The sequence below is a fragment of the Maniola jurtina genome, chromosome 13 (assembly GCF_905333055.1).
Source record: "Maniola jurtina chromosome 13, ilManJurt1.1, whole genome shotgun sequence".
In the NCBI taxonomy this organism is placed as follows: domain Eukaryota; kingdom Metazoa; phylum Arthropoda; class Insecta; order Lepidoptera; family Nymphalidae; genus Maniola; species Maniola jurtina.
The window spans coordinates 8,717,385-8,741,142 of NC_060041.1; the positions used below are offsets into that span (position 1 = coordinate 8,717,385).

General features: G+C 37.2%; 1 protein-coding gene across 1 annotated transcript in view; it reads left to right on the forward strand.

The window, feature by feature from the left end:
• Positions 1-1,973: 1,973 nt before the first annotated feature.
• The window catches only part of LOC123870838 (TWiK family of potassium channels protein 7-like), a 78,343-nt gene continuing 56,558 nt past the window's right edge, over positions 1,974-23,758 (forward strand). The window contains exon 1 of the mRNA XM_045914296.1: positions 1,974-2,309. The gene's annotated coding sequence lies outside the window, so the exon portion shown is untranslated. The remainder of the gene's footprint in view (positions 2,310-23,758) is intronic.

The following is a 23,758-nucleotide window of genomic DNA, read 5'->3' on the forward strand; positions in this document are numbered from 1 at the left end:
TGAAGGCAGTAGGTAAGGTTGAACAGTTACCGTCAAAAGAGACGTGGTGTGGAAACAACTGATACCAAGTTTCACCGTGAGCTGAGAGCAAGTTCTACAGCTGGTGTCATGTAACACGATGCATTGAAAAGACATTATCTATTGTCGTTACCTAAGTTCTCAGTTGATGATGTAGGTACTTATGCAATTATGCATGTGAGCGAGAACATATAAACATTAGATATTCTTTTTAACCCCCGACCCATAAAGAGGGGTAAGTTTGACGTGTGTATCTGTGTGTCTGTCTGTGGCATCGTAGCTCCTAAGAGAGTGTTCTTAGCTATAATCGAAGAAAATCGGTTCAGCCGTTTGAAAGTTATCAGCTCTTCTCTAGTTTTCTTATAGAGGTTTTCGTGTCGGTGGTTTTTTTTAAATTTTGAGTTATAATAAAAGGAGTACTTGACTGACTGACATAATATAAATGTGCAGCTGCTGATATTGCTGGGTCTTGAAACTTATGTAGGTATACAAACCGTATTTTGTATAGTACATTTGATACCGAAGATACTAAATAAGAATTGAATTTCAGCTTCTAAGACGGGACGGTCATTACTACCCATATTACAAATGCGAACTTGTGTTTGTTTATTGGTTTGTCCTTCAATCACGCCACTACGAGGCAACGTTTCGATATGATTTTTTTGCATGAATATAGTTTAAGACCTGGAGAATGACATAGTCTACTCTACTTTTGCCCCTAAAATGAAGAGTTCCACGGGATAATTATAAGTCTGAAAGTTGTTGGTTTGTGGATTTGTTGCAATGCAATGAAAGAAACTTAAATCCACGCAAATGAAGTCGCGAGTATCAGCTAGTCTAGTAATAATTATAAATTCATACAGCATTTGTAGTTATTATGCGAATAGTTAAGCTCGTGCAACGTTAAGCTCTGAATAAATATAACGAGTCCACAAATAAACAACGGAGCGTAGTTTGCAGTGGTGCAATTTACCACTTGAATCTTTAAGCGGCTAGACTTGAGCAAAGCTTAGTTGTATCTTAGTGTTTCCAAAGGATCTATGATAACAGTTACTTGCCGAAATACACCGAAGTAGGTAGTAGGCATCACACGATGGGTAAATCATATACGATTGTTATACTTAGGTAACAACAGATCTACTCACACAGAACTGTAAGGAGATGGTGAACAAGTCATGTACCTATTAATATTTGCACGAATAAAATTTACACCAGGAGCAAGACTAAGGAGCAAGTAATTGTACTGTTTTGAGCAAAATCACGAAGGTTGGACTCTATTATAGCACAATTTTAGGCCAATTTTAATAACTAAACTACTTTATTGAAAAATCTGGAAAATTCTAAAAATTAGTAATGGTCTTAGTATGAATGGAGTTATAAATAAAAATATCACGACAATTCTGATCATTATCTAACTAGATAAAAGATAATGCAGTCGGTGTGGTTAAAATTTCGAATATTCAGTGAGTAGGTAGGTACTGTAAGAGAAAAGTTCACAACAAAAATAACTTTGCTTTATTCTGCTTTTTAATTTACGGTAAGACTTTGACATTTATAACTTTAGTATGTTCGTACTTAACGCGAGTTCTCTTGTCTAGTAGAGTCTTTGGCCGTGGCTAGTTACCACCCTACCGGCAAAGACGTGGGGCCAAGCGAATTAACGTTCCAGTAAGATGCCGTGTAGAAACCGATCAGAGGCACGGATTTAATGAAATGTCATACACCCCTTCCAAGTTAGCCCGCTTCCATCTTAGACTGCATCATCACTAACCACCGGGTAAGATCGCAGTCAAGGGCTATCTTGTGTCGGGATAGAAAAGTTATTTAAAAAAAAATATTACTTGTCATTTTTCTTACACTCTGATGATAGTATATAAAGAATTATTCGTATACCAGGGCAGTAGGATATGCGCGCGCATACTTCTATAGATACAGTACTGCCAAAGCTCACGCGGTCGTCCCCTGCAGCGAACGTTCGCTGTCTCAGATACACCATTTCCAACTATAAGTCGCGTTCATGCTATGAATCCGAATTTCAGACTCAACTTTTAATGAACTCAAACTTACAAAACAGCAGAGAACTTCGTAAAAAGTGATGTTTATTTTTCTTAATAGTAACGTGTGTGTAAAATATTAAAAAAATATTAATTTTATTTGTGTAAGAGACTGTAATACTGTAGTTTTTAATGCTCCTAATATTGGATGACTATACTATGTTGTGAGAATATTAGTTTAGTTTAGTGTGTTTTAGAGGAGTGAAGTATTTAGCTGCCGTGGCGATTGATGGTCGTGTAAGTTTAATGTTTTTAAATTAACACTTTTTTATGATTACTTGTAGTATACGTAAGTTAAGCATGTAAGCACATATTAAATAAACTAAGGTAGTGAAACACAGTGGCTACTATACGAGTACGTGTGTCATCTCTTGGTCTCTCGTCCGCTAACAGCTAAATTAAAAGCTAAAGGTTCATTAGGTATAAAATGGTCAATTCTATTTGGACACTAATTGAGCCAACATCGGGCGTCTTGATGGAAGCCGGCTACATACTTAACTTATATTTTTTAAACTTCTGAGAGTAAAATACAGCTTACGTCACAATATAGAACAATTCACGAGTAAAGTTTACATGTATAACGTATTTACACTTAGTTTAAATAGCATAGATAAAAATAATAACCAGCAAACAAATCTCGGATTCGTATACCACAACTGGCAACACCTACTGTCCGAGGAATTTATGGTCTTCAGGCACTGAGGAATTTCGGATGAAACGACCGACAAATGGTAGTATAACTATTTCGAATTGGCTCAACTACGTAACGCCCATGTCGGATAACGGCGATGACGTGGTGCGATCAGCGTAGGCTTGCTTGCCTTATAGGTCTTATGTGCCTTGTAGGTGGTGATTAATAGCTTTGTACCTTCAAGTCAAGAGTGAATAGGCAACTTCTAGGCAAGCGCGCTCCATCTTAGGCTGCATCATCACTTGCTAGCAGGTCTGATTGCAGCCAAGCGCTAGTCTATATAAAAAAAAAATACGCCCAGCGTGGTAGTTACGGGAAAAACGTTGTATGGAGAAAGAAACAAGGCCAACAAGGACCTTGAAGATAGGATGGCCGGAGAAGGAATTCAAAAACGGAGTTGAGACTTTGTAGATAAAACTGAAAAAATCGACCGTTAAGGGAAGAGGAATACCTTAAGAATTGTAAGACGTTAATCGAACAAACCGACCTGGTTTGAGTGTGGCCCCGAATAAAAGCGTGGCAATTCCCGAGGGACCGGGGCCGATAGCGCTACCTGTCGCACTCCATTATGGTTTGATAACTTATTTATTGGCTGTCCAACTGCTTGCTATTGAGACGTCTTCAAATATCGAGCGGCTTTGGGGAATTTTACCTCTACAGTGGGTATTACTCGTGATACTTCCACACCAATAAAAGTGCGGTGAGTTGCAGCATAGCTATTTATTTTCGCCGCATATTCAGTTAAGCCTAGTACTTAAGATGTTTTACACGGAAGGTCAGGCGTTCGATCCCGAGCACGCACCTGTAACTTTTCGGAGTTATATTATGCCTTTTAAGCAATTTAATATGACTTGCTTTAACGGTGAAGGCAAAGACCGCGAGGAAATTAATGTGTCTGAGACGTTGAAGTTTGCCAATTTGCACTGCGCCAGCGTGGCGGACTGACCTAAAACCCTTCTCATTCTGAAAGGAGACTCGTGTTCAGTAGTGGGCCGGTGATGGGTTAATCATAATGTTAATGAAATTCAGTTTATGTAAAAATGTCTATACTCCATATTTTCGCCTAAAACGACGGATGTGCAAATTTCGATATTGGTGTCGACGCGGTTAGTATGAAAATATAACTTTGCCTTATTTGCTCCAAAAACAATAAAATGTTCATGAATTAATTGAAACTGAAAGAATGACTAAAGTATTATTATTATTTACCACATTCAAATGTAAATGAAAATTTTGTGGAATTGAATTCAAAATCAAACACAATAAAGTTTTGTTTAATTGGAAATTCATGAAATATTGTTTCCCTGAAATGACGACACCTAAAGTATCACACTATGAATTGCTTGTTATTAAATTCTGAATGTGGTTTTGCTATTATTAATTGGATTAGTGAAACTATGCAGGCCAAACCGCGGATAAATTCAGTGAACAATAAATGGCTATAATGTTTTTATTTTTGTACCTACTTACATCAAAGCAGATATTCATGACTTTTTACGTGATCTGATTATGGGTTTACTTAAGTCATTTACAGTTTTATTTAACTTCGCTTTAGTAACATACGTTTTTAGTAGCAGTTACTAAAAGTAGAAGTACCTTATCATCATGTACCCATTGTCATGTAGGTACCCATTGCCGGCTCATTGCAGAGCACTGGTCTCCTCTCAGTATGAAAAGGGTTTGACCAGACTTCACACTACTTTGAGAACATTATGAAGAACTCTCAAGCATGCATGTTTCTCACGATGTTTCCCTTCGTCGCTAAAGCGTGTATTAATTTAATTTCTTAAAGCGCACATAATTCCGAAAAGCTAGAGGTGTGTGCCCGGGGTCGAACCCCCGAGCTCCCGAATCGAAGGCGGACGTTTTAACCACTACACTATCACGGCTCTTGTGTATGACCTACCTTGAAGTACCTGCTTAGCTAAAAATCCATTGGCTACTTCTACTAAGTAACCGATTCTTTTGAAACTTCTCAAATATTTGTTCCAATGGGAACAAAACTCCTTTGCGATTCTCGGAGTTATTTTACATATTGATTTAAACTTTGGGTGTCATTTGTAATGAAATGCATGTTTTAAGTAATGCCGCTCACGAATATTTGGTGCACCAGAGGAACTACAAATACATTGACAGCTTAGGTTTTTATTGATCCTTTGATAACCTCATGTAAAAATCTAGTGGGAACACCGTTGAAGGGAGTCAGATGGTTCTACAATTTGCATGCACGTATCGCAAGAGTCTTCATTCAAAGTAAACGTGTTTTTTTTAAAAGAATATTAGCCTTGCTAATCATGACTAATACTCCCCTTTCTCCTCCAATTAAGCGTAAAGCTTGTGCCAGGAGTGGGTACGACAATAGTGCAACGGGTGGGGTTTGAACCGCCAACCTTTCGGAATTCAGTCCGCTCCTCAACCGTTGAGCTATCGAGGCTCTGTTGAAGGAATATTATGCAAAGCAAGTCGTATGCATCACGAAAGCAATAACATACGACATAATCTAAAGAATAACTTGCGTGCGAGGCTGAGTACAAAGTTATTGTTTTACGCCAGGCGGTTTCAAGTTTAGGAATTGTATGTGGGGAGAACGAAAAATTGTTGGATGTTGGAAGTAATTTTAAGGAAATCTTTTCTTTATGCGAAGTTGGAAACAATTTGTTTCATATTGTAGCGGAAGTGTGGAATGCGATGTTGTATAAAGCCGTGTTGTTCAACGATATTTAAGTACCTACGTTGGGTATTTAATCTGGTTTCAATTTGCGCTGTTTTTAAACGACTTCAAAAAAGGAGAAGGGTTTTTTTTAAATTTCTTTATGTATGTTCCTCGATTACTCAAAGACGCCTGGACCGATTTGGATTTTTTTGTTTGAAAGGGTGTCATACTTCGCAGGTAGTCCTATAAAAATTTGGTGAAGATCTGATGAGTATCTTCGGAGATGGAGAACAGAACTCCTCAATGGATAAGAGTAAATTGCTCGAAATCAGTGTAATAACTTAGTAAACAGTAGGTTTTTAACTAGGCATAACATATTTTTATACAGTGGGGCCGTAAAAAATGTGAAAAGGTTCAATAGTTTAGGAGCTACGATGCCACAGATAGATACACAGATACACACGTCAAACTTATAACACCCCTCTTTTTGGGTCGGAGATAAAAAATTTAACTTTTCGAATAAAAAATAGATTATAGCTGCTGGGAATAGGGATTAGGTATGTTACTTTCTAGTTTCAGTCTCAATCTATCTATCACTAAGCTTTTGGTTCACGTTTAAAAATTGGAACTGTATCTATACCAGAACTGTTAAATATTATCCTTAAAATTTATTAAAACAATGAACCTAAAACTAAAAACCTTAAAATATATAATATAATAACTAAAATAAATTATTAAAAGAAGTCCCTTTAGGCAAGGTTCCGAAGATACTGGCAGCGTTCCCCCTTTGAATGGCTAGACTAATTCTTTATCCGAGGCAGCTGCCAGCTCTTCGGTCTCCTGTGATGTCGACTAACCTTTTTTAACTGTAAAATTATATTATAAAATATCAATCCCTCCTGCTGTTATTACTAATTAAATATTCTATATGGATTCAATTTTAAAATTTATAATGAATTATTGGATAGTAATCCAATCACCGTTAATGAAATATGAGCAATGCTCATAGTATAATAATAATTAATCCGCTTGGTAAATTAAAAGCACGCATTGCTTTACCATCCATATTAAAAATATATTCTTTTTAACCCCCGACCCAAAAAGAGGGCTGTTATAAGTTTGACGTGTATATCTGTGTATCTGTCTGTGGCATCGTAGCTCCTAAACTAATGAACCGATTTTAACTTAGTTTTTTTTTGTCTGAAAGGTGGCTTGATCAAGAGAGTTCTTAGCTATAATTCAAGAAAATCGGCTCAGCCGTTTGAAAGTTATCAGCTCTTTTGTAGATACTGTAACCTTCACTTGTCGGGGGTGAACATTTTTGCTTTTTTTGTGATGTAACCACAAATTCACAGTTTTCGGATTTGTCCTTTAACTCTTGTGCTATAATGACATTGTACCTTATAGGTTTTTATTTCCTCAACGGGTCTTGACTGACATGACAGACAGACAGACAATAATCCCATAAGGGATCCTTTTTCTATGGAGATACGGATCCCTAAAAAGCCATTTATAAATAAATGATTGCCAACATTATTATATGGGAGATAAGCATGAATGATAAGGAATGCGTGCCCCTACATTACTCATTCGAATTTATCGCTACATGGATAAAGGTATGCGCCATGGACCCCGAATATCTACGGTTGCTGTTATTATGGTTATAACAATTTGTAACAATAGTTTGTACCTAATATCACATAACAAAATATTGAAGCTGTGATAGCCTAGTGGTAAGAACGTCCGGCTCCTAATCGGAAGTCGGGGGGTTCGATCCCGGACACACACCTCTTACTTTTCAGTTATTGCTTAAAGCAATTAAATATCACTTGACTTAACGGTGAAGGAAAACATCGTGAGGAAACCTGCAAGCTTGAGAGTTCTCCATTGTGTTCCTGACTAAAAAGATTTTTTAAATGCAAGTTAGGCTTGCGTTTAATGCCAATCATTTTTGGTATATGATGGTACGCGCTAGCCTATATACTGTACACGGAAAGATGTTAGTATAGCGCTCTCTCTGTTACGTAATCCCATACAAATGACAGAGACAAAAATATCAGTGGGTGCTAAGCATTTTGAGACATCAACCAATCACAAACGAAACTATGTTTTCAAATTAAATTTCAAATGTTTTTTAACATGTTTGTGGTTGGTTGGTCAAACGCAATTGCTACACCAACTCACACGGAAATGAACCCAGAATTTCGTCATCTGCAGTCAAACACCGCTAGACCAGAGAGGCAGTTGGCTCTACGAAAATATTGCTTGGCTGGCGCAGTCACTAAGTAATATAGATCAGAAGATTATATACTGTATTGGGTATACAATGAAATCAGTGAGCATGAGCAATGGAGCGTGCGGTCCTTTATTGCGTATGGTCCTGTATAAACATCCACTTGTAGGTATAAGTACATACTAAACCTACTTGTTCAATGGAATGATGTGTCTCTTCATTCTAGAAAGCGCAAGACTGCGGCTATAATCTGCTCGTATTTAGAAAAGATCAATTTGTAAGAGTAAATCCACATGTTGCGTTAGCGGTGCGGCACCTAAGCGATACCGCTACGTCATCTTACATAGAAATCGCTGTACCATGCCACACGATGCGTTACGACGTCGTGCGGACCGCACCGCGCGCGCAACGGGCTTGGGACCAGAGAGACGAGGCGGGGAGGGGTGGTGCGTTGCAACGCCATACATTTTGCCGGATCGGCAACGCATTGCCCATGTGCCACCCAATACTCGAATGCACAGCGCAGAAACGCATCGTGTGGCCGCAGTCTAAGATGACCCATTCTGAAAAATTAATCCTAATAAGCTATTTAAAGACCTTCTGTTCCTCCACGATATATATTGTTTGTGAGTGATATTTACGTTTAAGTTCTTAGACCAAATGGTTTGTGCTGGGTCCAATAAAATAATATAGTCAGGATGGGTAGGAATTAGTTTCCAATCCTTTATTAAAACTGAAACATTTCTTTTGAGTAATAAGAGGTCGAATACTTGAGGCACAATGATCTTAATGGCTTCTGACCCTCGGGCAGAATGCTCTACTATAATGTTCACGTCATTACCGCCTAAATGTTTCCGTTGTGGGTAGGTAGCTACTTTGTGGACATCCTTCCTCATTTCTTAAATTAATTTCTCCCTACTCGAATTCGAAATTGTTACTGAATGATTGCTGTCGTATCGATTTAGTGGGATTTAACAGTGCGTGACTGCGAGGAGGTTTTGTGTGTGTTGAAAATTGTCGCTTAACTCTAGTCAACTGAGGGCCTACAATACCGATGAAACCAACATGCTTGAATCTTAGATTCGGGGATTTAAAAAAATCGGAGTAGGAGTTGGTTCACACGTTCACTAAACACTGACACATTTTTTTAAATAATAACTAGCCGATGCCCGCGACTTCGCCCGCGTGGATTTAGGTTTTTTGAAATCCCGTGGGAACTCTTTGATTTTCCGGGATAAAAAGTAGCCTATGTGCTAATCCAGGATATTATCTATCTTCATTCCAAATTTCAGCCAAATCTGTCCAGTAGTTTTTGCGTGAAGGAGTAACAAACACACACACACACACACACACACACACACACACACACACACACACACACACACACACACACACACACACACACACACACACACACACACACACATACAAACTTTCGCCTTTATAATATTAGTGTGATTAGTGTGATAGGAGGTCAGATACTTGAAATGCAATGATCTTAATGGATTCTGACACTCAGGCTGAATGCTGTACGAGTATATATAATGTTGACGTCATTACCGCCTAAACGTTTCCGTTGCGGGAAGATTCTTTGTGGACGTCCTATCCCCATTTTTTAAATTAATTTCACCGTAATCGAACTCGAACTTGAAACTGAAGGAATTGCTGTCGTGTCGATCTATTGGAATTCAATACTTCGTGACTGTGAGGAAAAAGTATCGGTTTTATTTTATGCGAGAGGAAAATTGACACTCAAGCCTAAAGAAATTGCATATAAATGGCCTTTCTTGAATGTGCCATCATGTTGCTATCTGGGATTAAACAATTTTGGCCAAACATTTTATAAATTTCTAAAAGATTTGCTAAAAAATATTAATTTACTTACTTACCTACAGTACCTAAGGTCCGCATTATCAGACAAACTTTTTGCAATAATAATTCTCAACCTCAAGCTATTCCGCGTCTATAGGACCGGCTAGTGTTAAAATTTACCTACTCGTAGTTTTTTAAACTATTTTAACCAGTGGATAGAATGTCTCCAAAAGGAATTCTCTCATACACTTAACTACCAATTTCAGACACCTACTTTGCGTTACCTATATTTTCCTCATACTTAAGCTAGATTTAAATTAAATATCTCAGACGTTTGACTGTGATGGGCGAAAGTGCGAGAGGTGTACCTACTTATATCTCAGCAAAAGAGCGAGAGGCGTCATTAATAAAATGATGAATCAAATGAGTGAGTCCAATTATATTATTGGCAGGGACAAATTCTACATTATCGCAAAAATGGGCAAATAGAGATAGCTATTTAACACAGTTAAATTATTCTTGGCTAGGATCTTACCAAGACCTTGATCTACAGCAATGATGAAATGTCTAGACAAAAGGGACACCAAAAGCCACCCATGCGAAGCAGAGGCGGGTCCTCTAGTTAATATAATTTGGCTGGATCATTTGTGATTACATAAGCTGCCCAGCGCGCCAACAAAACAAAATCCATTCTTTGTTTGTTCCATAAATCCCCACGTCAGAATGACGGACGTTAATAAAATTAACGTAGTTCGCCCATGTTCACGTAATATAAATAATAGAATACAAGTCATATCTTATCAAAAACCAACATGTTACGTCCGCTGGCAAACAGCTAGGTGTATAAATACTGTCAGGCGAAGTAACGTAATTGAATTTACTGGATTACTATTACTCTCTGTGTTTATTACTAGCGACTGTTCGCGGCTTCGCTCCCGAGGGAATTTCAAAATCGGCCTTATTCCTTGTTTACACTATAAAAGGACCGTTTGTGGAAAATTTCAGCATTTTCGGTTCGAGGGCTTAGGTTGGGTAGTGGGTAATAAGGTCATAGCTTACTTACACGACACAGCTCCCGCATAGTAAAAGAATAACTATTAAATCCTATGAAAGAAAACCCTGTTCACCCCTTAATGCATCCTAACAAAAATAAAAAATTGTTTATCTTAGATTTATCTCTCTTCTCTTTTATTATAATTTTGTTTAGATTTTAATTCAAGAGTGCCGATCTCAGTATAAACAAGAGAGAGGAAATCGTATTCATTTATTCAACGGAGAGCCAGTGGTTTCCTTACTCGCCAATAAAATGCGTTTCCTAAAATTCACGAAGGAAGCCTTTTCACTTCGGATTTTATTTGACTGAAACGAGACTATGTAAATCAAATACATTTAATATTATGTAAATCTTTTTTTAGGAGGAACAAACGATAACTCGTAATGCTTAATATAAAGAACTTGTGAGCAAATTTTTTTAAAATAAACTTTTCAAAATTTCTGAGAGTTCTCCATGAAATTTTCAAAGGTGTGTGAGGTCTGCCAATCCACACTGTGGCAGCGTGGTAGACTAGGCTAAACTCTTCTCCTTTTGAGAGGAGACCCGTGCTCAGTAGTGAGCCGATGATGGGTTAAATATTAAGTGTCAAGGATTTTTTTAGGTAAAGAAATTGACTTAGTTTTCCCCATATATCTTAGCGTCAAAAATTGCCAAGGAAAGATTGCGCAGGTATATTTTCATAGACGAGACGCATAAAAGCTTTTCAGTGGAAATACACATGATAGTTGTCCACAATACCTACCCCTAATCGCTTTAAGCTGCGCACATTCGCGGGACTCGCTATTATGTTGACGTCATTACCGTCCAAGTGCTTCCGTCAAGGGATCGTTCTTTGTAACCTCTCGACCATCATACTTCCCATCCTTCCTTTGTCAGTTCCCACTATTTATAACTTCTGTATCATTGTAGAGGAGTTGTTAGAGAAAGTAGCCTCAGAATAATATGCTAACATATTTAGGGAAAAATATTTTGCCCCCCCTGGCTTTTCACAAAAGTGGAAGTCCATGTACAATCAATTGCAAGCGAAGTGAATGGGAAGTTTTATCTCAATCACAAAATCAATCTCAAAGCATTTATTCAAAGCGGGTTCCAAACGCGTCCTGGTCGAAGAGAAGCCCACAACAAACTCAATCTTCTAAGAATATAATTAATTCCTGGAAGAATGCTTACAGATTTCTAGTTTGGAAGAATGAAACCCCATTGTTCGAAAAAGTGAAAAAGTCATTTAAATAACAATAGAAAGATGTTATTATTCAAATAGACTTTTAAAAAGTATTTTTGAATACACTTGCAAGCAAAACCTGTTATACAAATAAAAGTTAGAACCAGACAATATTTAGAATAGGCTCTCTACTTACAAATGAGTCGATACTTCTACCCACTTAGGTTTCAACATCCAATAAGAGAAAATTGATTTCTGATTCATGTCGCTAATGCTCATAATATTTCTTTATCTGCCCCGTCATTTGGTCACGTTTTATTACCCTATTTTAATTCAAGAGGACGGTCGTGAGATTACGAGAGAAGGAATAAATCGAATTCATTTATTCAGCAAACAGGGCAATGGTTGCTTTAGTCGCCGATAAAAATCGTTCCATAAATGACTTCGGCTCAAAGGAACTCGGGGTCTTTTCCCGTCGATTTTTATTTGACTTAAATTACGTAAATGTAAATCATTTTCAATGGATGTGGCGACTGTTGAGTAGAAAATGTCTCTTAAAAAAGAAATAAAAATTTTATGATCTATTGCTGGTGTTCTTATGTTGAGGTTTTTAAGGTTTTAATGTGTGTCTGATGGTAAAAATCTATCATATTATCAAGGATTTTTTCAGTACCTAATCGTAGCTTTAATTTATTCTTCATCTAATAAACCGTCAATTGGTTTGTTCTTCAATCACGTCGCAACGAAGCAATGGATCGACGTGATTGGGTATAGTCAAAGAGAGTGACATAGGCTAGTTTTTATCCCGGAAAATCAAAGAGTTCCCACGAGATTTTTCCACACGGATAAAGTCACGGGCATCAGCTAGGAAAATATAAGTTACAGTTAAATGGTATTGTTAATTATCCTACGTCTAGTATCTGTCTAAAGGTAACGGGGTGCTACCAAAGAGTGTTCAAGAGTTGAGTAAGGCCTTTGAAGTCTTTGATGTATTTCATTTGTCAGTTATTGATAACTTTACCATTCCCGTAGTAAAATCATCGATGTATATGGATGGGCCCTTCGAAGATAAAAAACGCGCTCAAAAAGTCAATAGAATTTGCAAAAGTCTCTTGACTTTGTCAATGCCGATGACGTAAGATTCAAGCGTATTTTTGCGGACGGAATTGTATGGGAAAGGCTAATCCATATACATCGATGAGTAAAACAGTTTGCGTTTGTACAATTTCTCTGTTCAATTAGTTGAAGGATTCCTTTAAAACATACTGTTTTCTTTATAGTAGGTATTATTATTGTTGGTTGTCATAACTAAGCATTAGCTGATCATCGCTACGCAAAATCACAAGATGTTCACGTCAAACTATTTACTGGTATTTTATAGTTTAGGTATCATCCTAGTTAATGGGCCGCCATGTTTTGAAGCATGCTCGTAGGTGTCGTTATACCCAAAGGTTTGTAAACAGCGCATCAATGTATTATATTGTAGTCTGTGTTGCTACGCCGTAGCGGTCAGACATACTCGTAGATACAGACGCGCGCGTAGCTGCTACGTATATTCGTGTCACTCAATAAGCGTACATACATTGTAAACACTTTTTACCCGACTACGGCAAAGCCGAAAGGAAGGGTTATGATTTTTTAACTTAATGTTTTTTTGCTATCTGGAGTTTTATAATATCTTTTTTTTTTTTTTTTTTTTTCTTTAAATCTGGCTTTACTCTGATTAGCCAATGTCAAGTTTGTGATATTTTCAAGTTATTGAATTTATACAAGTATGGACTCCGTCTGCGCCGGCGCCTGCCGACATACGCGCGGCGCCCCTTTAGAGCGCTTCCCAGTCAGTTCCACCACCAAAAAACACAAAAACCAGCCACTCTTAACAAAAAAAAACACTCCAAACAAGCACAGCACGCGCGCCAGCAAGCGCCATCACAGACGAAGTCCTTATAATATCTTTGTGTAAATATATATTTTTAGTAAACCTTTGCTATTTGGCTTCATTATAATTCTACTCATACAAACTAGTTTGAATAGCGTCAATTATTGTTTTACCTAATTAATCAACCCGTGTTTAGTACCTAACAGTTTGAGTTTGAACATAACAATAACTAAACTTACCTTGTCTTAACTAATTTAAGTTCAAACTTATATTATTAACTATGAATTGATATTATAAAGTTTCCGACCGACATTGAGGTGGTTAGAAATGCAAAGTGGCAATTTTCACTGAGAATATTTCTTGATAAAGCAGGCAATGATTCATGATTTATAAAGTGCCTTAAAACTACGACACTTAGATCATGTTTGTAGAGCGATGTCTATTTTAATCTTGTGCGTTTTTAACCCCCGACCCAAAAAGAGGGGTGTTATAGATTTGACGTGTGTATCTGTGTATCTGTCTGTGGCATCGTAGCTCTTAACTAATGAACCGATTTTAATTTAGTTTTTTGTTGTTTGAAAGGTGGCTTGATCGAGCGTGTTCTTAGCTATAATCCAAGAAAATCGGTTTCGCCGTTTGAAAGTTATTAGCTCTTTTCAAGTTACTGTAACCTTCACTTGTCGGGGGTGTTATAAATTTTTAATTTACACTTGGATTATGTATCTTCTGTCTTACTCACGCAATATAAACCGTGAATATACCACACCGTGTGCACTATAATATCTCCCGTGCAAAAGGCTAATCTATGTGAAGATTGGCCGCCATGGTTAAAATTTGGTCGAGAAGAGATAATTATTAGTTCAAGCTTAAAAGTTCATGAATTGAGCATGTCGGTTAATTTATCGCTAACAAGTGTTACATGTGGTTTCCGGCTCTTAAACAATGTAAAGTGAATTAGGTAGGTACGTCCTCTGTTTATCTATCAACACCTACTTTGTTTACGTTAATAAAGCTTTACTTGCAAACTGTTTCTAATTCAATTCTCTTAAAATTCAGGCGTTTTAAGCCCCCAGGGTAAAACGACTTGATGTTATTTAAGACTGGCGTTTTCTGAATTAGAATTTAATTAAAAATATTATAATTTCTGAAGTGAAGCTTTATTTTGGAAGGTCTGTCCGCGAGCTTGATTTCGTAAGTACAGATTTATGATTTCAAAATTGTGTATAACCGTAACTTGGAAATATGGAAGACTAGCCGATGCCTGTGACTTCGTCCGCGTGGATTTAGGTTTTTCGAAATCCCGTGGGATCTCTTTGATTTTCCTGGATATAAAGTAGCCTATATGCTAATCCAGGATATTATCTATCTCCATTTCAAATTTCAGCCAAATCCGTTCAGTAGTTTTTGCGTGAAGGAGTAACAAACATACACACACAAACTTTTGCCTTTGTAACCTGCTTGATAATGAGTTTAGACTTGCATGATAATAAGTTGAGGTGCAAGTTTATAGGTATTATCTGCAAAAATTATATCAAAGGTACCTATAATATCTCAACCGGTAAAAGGAGTGGACTGAAAACCGAAAGGTCGACGGTTCAAACCCCGCCCGTTGCACTATTGTTATACCTACTCCTAGCACAAGCCTGACGCTTAGGGGGAGTGTTAAGAGGGCTCTCTCCTTCACTCGTTTCATACAAACGTAGTTCCAACTTCATTTGAATATTAAACAACCAAAGTCCATGAAATTTTGCAGACATATTCTAGAAACTAATATCTATGTCTGTGGTTTTCCATATTTCTGTTAAAATATTCGGTTTCAAAGTTACGCGGTTTTAAAAATTTTCATACAAATCTTTGAGCCCCTGTAATTTTAAAACTACATATTTTTATAAAAATCTAAAACACCACAGACACAGATATTAGTTTCTAGAATATGTCTCCAAAATTTCATGGACTTTGGTTGCTTAATATTCAAATGAAATTGGAACTACGATTGTATGAAACGAGTGACGGAGAGAGCCTTGTTAAAGGGGAATATTAGTCATTTAACATGGCTAATATACCTACTTAGAGTATAAAAAAAAATATGAGGAGCTCTCCTAATTCGTAATTGCTCGCACGAACATGCAATGCGAATTGATCATACGAATAAACTGTTCGAAGAAAACTAAATGAATGGTCTGTAGTTGCATTATACTCACATCATCGTAGGCTTATGATAAAGTAAGCATAAGATCTATGAGAATGTGGTTACATCAAAAATAAAAACATTAATTTTATTATTATGAAATTAAACTTTGTTCATTGATAAAGTCAAATATCAATTTAAAATTAATGGTGCTATAAATTCATCGTGGATATTACAATGAGACTACGAACGTTGTGTGAATAATTAGTGCCATCAAGTAATTAAAATGAATATAATGCAAACGAAATTTTCGAATTAAAATGTTATACTATCTTTTTGCAGTTTGATGATTAACTACGTGGAATTGCCAGCAAAACATTAGTACGAAACTCACTCATACCCGTATTCACAAATCATTGATATGCTCATAGTGCTCTTAAATGCATAGTGAAGGTTCCACCATTCAAATTACTGTGTCGCGTTAATTTACAACGATCAGCTGATTGGTGGAACCTATATTATGCTTTTCAGTACACCTCATAGTAATGATTGTGAATACGGAATAATTAATTGTATGTGGGGGATGTTTGGCCGCTACAAATTTGTATAGGGCCTTATAAAAAATTTAAACAGTTCTCTGAGTATCATTTATATAACAAGTGTAAATTAAAAATTTATATCACCCTCGACAAGTGAAGGTTACAGTAACTAGAAAGACACGTCAATCTTATAACACCCCTCTTTTTGGGTCGGGGGTTAAAAATACGAGTGAGATATGACTAAGTTTGTAAATATATTATTTTTTGCGAGTTTTAAAGCGTTTTGCGGAAATAACCGTTGACGGGAAATGTCTGGCATGTAGATTATAATGCGTTAACAATAATAATTTACAAGAGTAAATTAAAAATTTATAACACCCCCGACAAGTGAAGGTTACAGTAACTAGAAAAGAGCTGATAACTTTCAAACGGCTGAACCGATTTTCTTGGATCTAAGAACACTCTCGATCAAGCCACCTTTCAAACAAAAAAAAACTAAATTAAAATCAGTAAATTAGTTTAGGAGCTACGTTGCCACAGACAGATACACCGATACACACGACAAACTTATAACACCCCTCTTTCTGGGTTGGGGGTTAAAAATCGGCACTCAGACTTTAAGAAAAGGGAGTACCTTCTACCTACCTTTAGCACCTGACACTCATAAATCTGCCGTCGCAGCGTACGTTCAAAGTACATACTAACACCAGTCTACTCTATTCCACACATTTTGTTACTCAGAAAAAACCGGTCAAGTGTGAGTTTGACTTGCACGCGAAGGGTTCCTTAACATCGTACAATACATATCACTATGTACTTTTTTAATTTGCATGGTGGTAATTTTGAAATTTTACATCTGAGTTATTTATTATTTGTTGTTATGGCGGCAATAGCAATATATAATGTGAAAATTTCAAATCTCTACATAATATTACGGTTCATGAGATAAAACCCAGTGACAGACAGGCAGTCAGGATGGATACCGCAGTAAAGGGTCCTGTTGGCACCTTTCGGCTACGGATCCCTAAAAAATAACGTCTGAGACCCTCGGATCTTGGACTGTAAGTACAAACACAATGGCGTCAGTCTACGGGGCTTTTTGTAATGCCGTGGAAATGTCAGGGTGATAGACGTTAATAAAATTAGCGTAAGTAATTTGAAATTTAGATGGCGGTGGAAGTATTTCAGCTTGAGAGATGCTTGTATCTTATTAGCATAATTACTCTACACAGCCAACTCTCTCTCTTTCGGGTTACGGTCAAAGCATATTGCACTTTGCATATCAAGTTCATGGTGCGTTTTATATTATATAAGTATAGGTTGTTACGGCCATACTCTCGTATATAGGTACATTTTTAATCCATACTAATATTATAAATACGAAAGGGTGTCTGTCTGTCTGTCTGCTATCTTTTCACGGTCCAACAGTTAACCGATTGTGATGTTTGGTACAGAGTTAGCTTACATCCCGGGGAAGGACATAGGCTACTTTTTATTCCGGAAAATCAAAGAGTTCCCACGGGATTCTTAAAAGCCCATCTTTTTAACCGATTTATGTGAAATTTGGTACAGAAATAGCTTGCATTCCGGCAATTGACAGTAGCAAAGGAAAATCAAAGAGTTCCCACAGGATTAAAAAAAAACTAAATCCACGCAATCGAAGTCGCGGACATCATCTAGTTTTTTAATAAACGAAAATTAGAGGTGCGTGCCCGGATCGAACCCTATATGAATAGGATGTGGACGTTTAACCACTAGGCTATCAAGGCTTGGAAATATATGTTACTATACTATTTACTATAGTAATATTGCTTAGCAAGCGCAGACTTTGTAACTCTATAGTGCATACTTGACCTTATTTTAAAGTTGAACGTGTTATTCATACAAAAGTGCTGCGTAAATAACGTGTGTTATTTTATATGAGCACAATATGAAACCTACATTTTGCCTTTCTGTTATTTTAAAGGTTTTAATAAACAAAATAAATTTCAGATAGCATTTAAAAAAAACTGTAGTCGTATGTTGTATTTTATAATGTTGAAAGTACCTTTATTTTGGCGGGTACATTAAAAATATTGTTGAAATAAATAAAGTATTTACTAAATTGATGTAAAAGGCAACGTTGAGCTTCCAATTCGATTGGATCCCTTTGTTTGTTTATTCACATCACTACCCATATTATTGTAAAGCGAAAATGTGTTTGTTTGTTAGACTGCTAGTTTGTCCTTCAATCACACTGATACTGATATAGTTACCTGGAGAGTGACATAGATTTTTTATTTCGGAAAGTCAAAGAGTTCCCACGGGATTTTTTAAAGCCTATATCTACGCGGGTAGTACTGAAATAAAAATGCTTAAGTATCCATTTAAATATAGGTGTTGTTTTCGAGCCGTTCTAAAGACAAAATTGAAATTTATAATTTTTGCTACTCTAAATTATTGCTAGAACTCTTCAAGTTTTCAAAAAAATTAATAAAGGTCTTTCCACCTGGAAAGTTTGCTAATAATAATTTTACTAAATATTCTAAGGCGTGTTTTGTACAAGAAGTTAAGTCTAATAAAAATGTTTTCGTAAATCTTCCATCTAAAATGTGAAATCCCTCGTAAGGAATCGCTTCAATATACTAGGAACTTCAAAGACACGGGATGATTGATCTTCGGAGGGCTGAGATGTACCAATTAGGTATTGTCGGGGCTTCGACGCTCCCATCTGATTGTGGGGCGGGGGATAATTAATGGTGCCGAACAATGCGCGGAGCGACATCACTAGTCTTTTCATGCGTCTTTCTGTACCTCTATCGAGCTATATCGTGCCTTTGTTCAAAAACCGATTTAGCTAATGGAGCTCTTTTGGAAATTTGGATTTTCACTGCTGTCTTTGTTTCGAATTTGTTAATTTGAATTTTTGGGGATAGCCTCAATTGATAACATTTAATACATTTTTTTACTGTTACAGAAATAAGGATATTAATATTTTAGGCATAAGTTGGGTAGTAAGCTGGACAGGCCTCTCTGAAGGTGATGGGATGGTGCACACGTCATTACTAGAAGGACCCACCGAGTGTTATATTCTAACTTTTAGGTGTTAAATAGGATACTAACATAAAATGGGATGCATCTAATAAGGACTTATTTATATTTTATAAGTAGGCGGCTACAATTTTACCCACTTTCCGATGCAAGGTCGTCATCTATTCATCGTCTATAGTTTTTTGAACTATTTTTCGTGTCCATTACGCTTTGCAATCCATTTAGTTATGTCAGTTACTAAGGTCTTCATAGGGAACTCCTCATTTATGATTCACGTAGAGAGTCTCCAAGCATAGCTCTCTTCATCGCCGACTGGGTGACTCTGAGCTTTCTTATATCGCCCATAGTTTGCGACTATGTTTCGTATCATATTGTCCTTACTGACAACACGCACATTTTTTTTATTTTATTTTGTTTATTCCGATACAAGTAAGCCCTTGATTGCAATCTCACTTGGAGGTAAGTGATGATTCAATCTAAGATGGAAGCTCAAATCCCTTATTGGTTTCTACGCGGAATCTTACCGGAACGCAATCACTTGGCGGTCACTAGGGAGGTAACAAGCCACGGCCAAAGCCTCCCACTAGGCCGAACAATTCAATGACACAAACCATCCAAACATAGTTAAAGCTACGCAAAAATACCACGTCAGAGTGACGAGCGCCAACAAAGTAAGCTACTGCGCCATTGAAATGGCAGTAGTTATAATTTAGTTTGGGCACATTTACATAATGGCTCTACGTTGCCAATTCTATCTTATTTTACATACTATTGTACAACAAAGTGATGAGTAAGGACGGTAGTAATAATTACGCTTTGATGAGATTCCAGTTTGCAACATAAACATTAGTCACGTCTTAGGGTGAACACATACAGACAGTGTGGAGTAAAAGCGATTCGTTCTTTTTTCTTAATCGCAAAGTCCTAGCAGCAGTACTGTACTAAGATTACAATCTAGCCTATGAGTGAAGCTAATAAGTAATATTACATTAACCTAAACTTATAAACGTACTTATACCTAAAAATCGGTGAGTTTCTATTGTTCTTGTGTTCTTGTTCTCATCTTTTTGATGATATAAAAATTAAAGTCATCTTTATTTACCACCAGATGATGCTTGCGACTACTTCCGAGTGGATTTGGATTTTTAAAAATCCTATAGGAAAATCTTTGAATTTTCCGGACAAAAAGTTAGGTTATGCCCAATTCGGAGGATGCAAGTTATGTAATATAATATAATAAATCCTGTCCGATATTGGACCAATATTGCAATATGGTAGGCGTGTATCGCGGCCTCCGCAAAGTAACTAAAGTTAGTTTGAGTTTTTATAACGAAAGTCGCCTCGTCTCGGCTCCACTCCAATTTACCGGTGTGCGCTGCGCCTTCAGGCTTGAATACACAACACGCTACGTTAACGCTTCAATACGGAAACTGGTGGGTCTTCGTGTAGTCATTTTTGTGGTTTATTTGTTAGGTGTTTTGCCAATACAATAAAACATTATTTATAACATTGAACCTAACCTAACCTAAATTATAAATTTCAGGTAAGTATTAAAAATACCTAAAATATTGCATAATATTATGTGAAACTGAAATATTTTTATATATCAGTATATTTTTCCGTGTGTTATAATATACATTACTTTTAATCCGGAAAATCGATGTTTGCAAGAGATTTTCAAAAACATAAATTCACTAGGGCGAACTCGCGGGCATTATCTAGATTCTTAATAAACCAGTAGGCATAATAGATCAATGACTAAGTAAGTTCAATTATGCATATGAATCCGTTTTGCCGGCATAATTAACGGCTTTGCTTTAATCACTAGGTACCGCACTTTATGATTGCTTGAATTAACAGATCGTTCATAGGAATGTTCGGAACGTGAATAATTGGTTGGTTATTTAGGGGTTGTATTTTTGGCATTTTCAGAAATTTGAATTATTCCCAATACGAAGGTGAAACGTAACTGATAAAAACGGAATCTTGATAGGAACGCTTGGGCATTACGCCTCATGCCGTCAGTATAACAGAATACCAGCGCTCAGGTTTTATTTTTAAAACCTGCAGCATTAATGCTGTGCCGGGGCCTTTTCATCTTGTGCCATATGGGTGCAAGAAGTAATTATTAAGTACTCATTAAAAACTACTACTTACCCATTACTAACCTAAGTTTGTTTAAACTCGTTGTTGTTAACTCATTCAAAGTTTTGCTATTTTGTTTTGTTTTATTGTACTCATTTATTGCATAAGATGAATAAATAAGTTTTCTACCTTTCTTTCTCTCTTTCTAATTTTTTCTACAACCGCCTTTCCTTTTTAACCGACTTTAAAAAAGGCGGATGTTCTGAATTCGTCTGAATCTTTTTTTTATATATGTTCCCCGATTACTCAAAATGCCAGGACCGATTTGGAAAATTTTTGTGATTAAATTCCTCGAAAATCCACAATTTAAGTTTACTAAATAAATACATCACTGAAAATGAGAACATGCCTAATTGATTTTACATGCCGTTCTCATGTTCCGCGAATAATTTTCACATCCGTGCCAACCGAGCGAGCGGAGACTGACGAGCGATAAAATACATAATTCATGACTCCAACGCTACCTGACACCCAAGGCTGATCGATTTGCATTGTGGAATGACTCTATCTCTTTTGGCCGGGTAACTTCCTTTAGATGAAATCAGTGGCTAGGAATCTTTGATGTATTGCCAATTGCCATTTGATTTCGTCTAGGGTAAGTAATATAGTCAGCGAGAACCGATCTTTGATGCATTGCTGCTGCACTTGAAATACGTTTGCTCCTTTATACAGAGTAATAATTGGAAATTATGGATGATGAAATTAAATTAATAGGTACCAGTAGCACCGATACTACCTGACGCCCAAAGCTGACAGATTTGCATTGTGGAATGACAAATTTTTTGGCCAGGTAACTTGCATTAGATGAAATCAGTGGCTAAGTATCTTTTATGTATTGCCAATTGCCATTTGATATCGTCTAGCGTAAGTAATGTAGTTAGAGAGAACCAGTCCTGATGCATCGATGCTGCGCTTGAAATGCGCTTCCTCCTTTATACTGTGTAATAATTGGAAATTATGGATGATGAAATTAAATTTATAGCTACCATGGTACCGAAACTACCTGATACTCAAGGCTGAACGATTTGCATTGCGGAATGACTCTATCTCTATTGGCCGGGTAGCTTTCTTTAGACGAAATCAGTGGCTATAGGTATCTTTGATGTATTGCCAATTGATTTCAGCGCAAGTAGTATAGCCAGAGAGAACCGATCTTTGATGCATTGCTACCGCGCTTGAAATACACTTCCTCCTCTAAACTGAGTAATAATAATTGGATATTATGGATGATGAAATAATTAAATTAATAACAAACATGGTGTTAACACCACCTGACACCCACTGTTGATCGGTTTGCTTTGATTTGCATTGTAGGGTAACTCTCTGTCATTGAAATATACGCCCTTGATTTACTTACGCTTCTTCTTATAAACGAGGGTAGTTGAAAATGATAGAGAATGAAAATAGCTGACAACATAGCACCAACGCTACTTGATACTCAGGCTGATCGATTTAACTCCATTAATTAACTTTAATAATAATAATAATAATAATAATAATAACAACATTAAGCCATCCAACATTAAGACCCTCTCTGAAGCTGAGTCATACCGGTATCTGGGCATGTCACAATCCCTAGGTGTAAAAGAGGCGGACATGAAACAGTCTGTTTGCGAGGCCTTTTTTGGCCGTCTGACAAAAGTCTGTAAAAGTTATTTGTCAGGCGCCAATAAGGTCCGAGCTTATAACGGCTGGGTTATGCCCGTCCTCATGTACACCTTTGGCGTGCTCAGTTGGACTCAGACCGAACTTGACGCCCTGGACAGAAAAGTCCGCACGACTATGACTCTCTATCGCATGCACCATCCAAAATCGTCTGTGATGAGATTGTATATCCCCCGGAAGTGTGGAGGTCGAGGCGTATTAAGCGTCAAGACCATGCATAACCGGGAGATATCCAACCTCAGAACCTACTTTGAGACGATGAGGGGGTCCCCCATGCATAGAGAGGTCATAGAATGTGATAAAGGACTCACTCCACTATCCTTAGCCAAAACCGAGTGGCAGAAACCGGTGGTACTTAGCACCTCTGACCGGGAGACCGTATGGAAGGAGAGGGAGTTGCACGGACGCTTTTTTAAAGCTCTTAATGAGCCACACGTAGATAAAAAAGCGTCCGTGCAATGGCTGCGCTTTGGTGACCTCTTCGGGGAAACCGAAGGGTTTGTCTGTGCGATACAAGATCAGGTGGTTAAGACGCGGAACTACCGAAGGTACATTCTGAAGGATGGCACTCACGACATCTGTCGAGCTTGTCGCCATCCCGGCGAGTCACTCAGACATGTGCTTTCGGGATGTTCGGCGCTTGCCAACACTGAGTATCTGCATAGACACAACCAAGCAGCCAAAATCCTTCACCA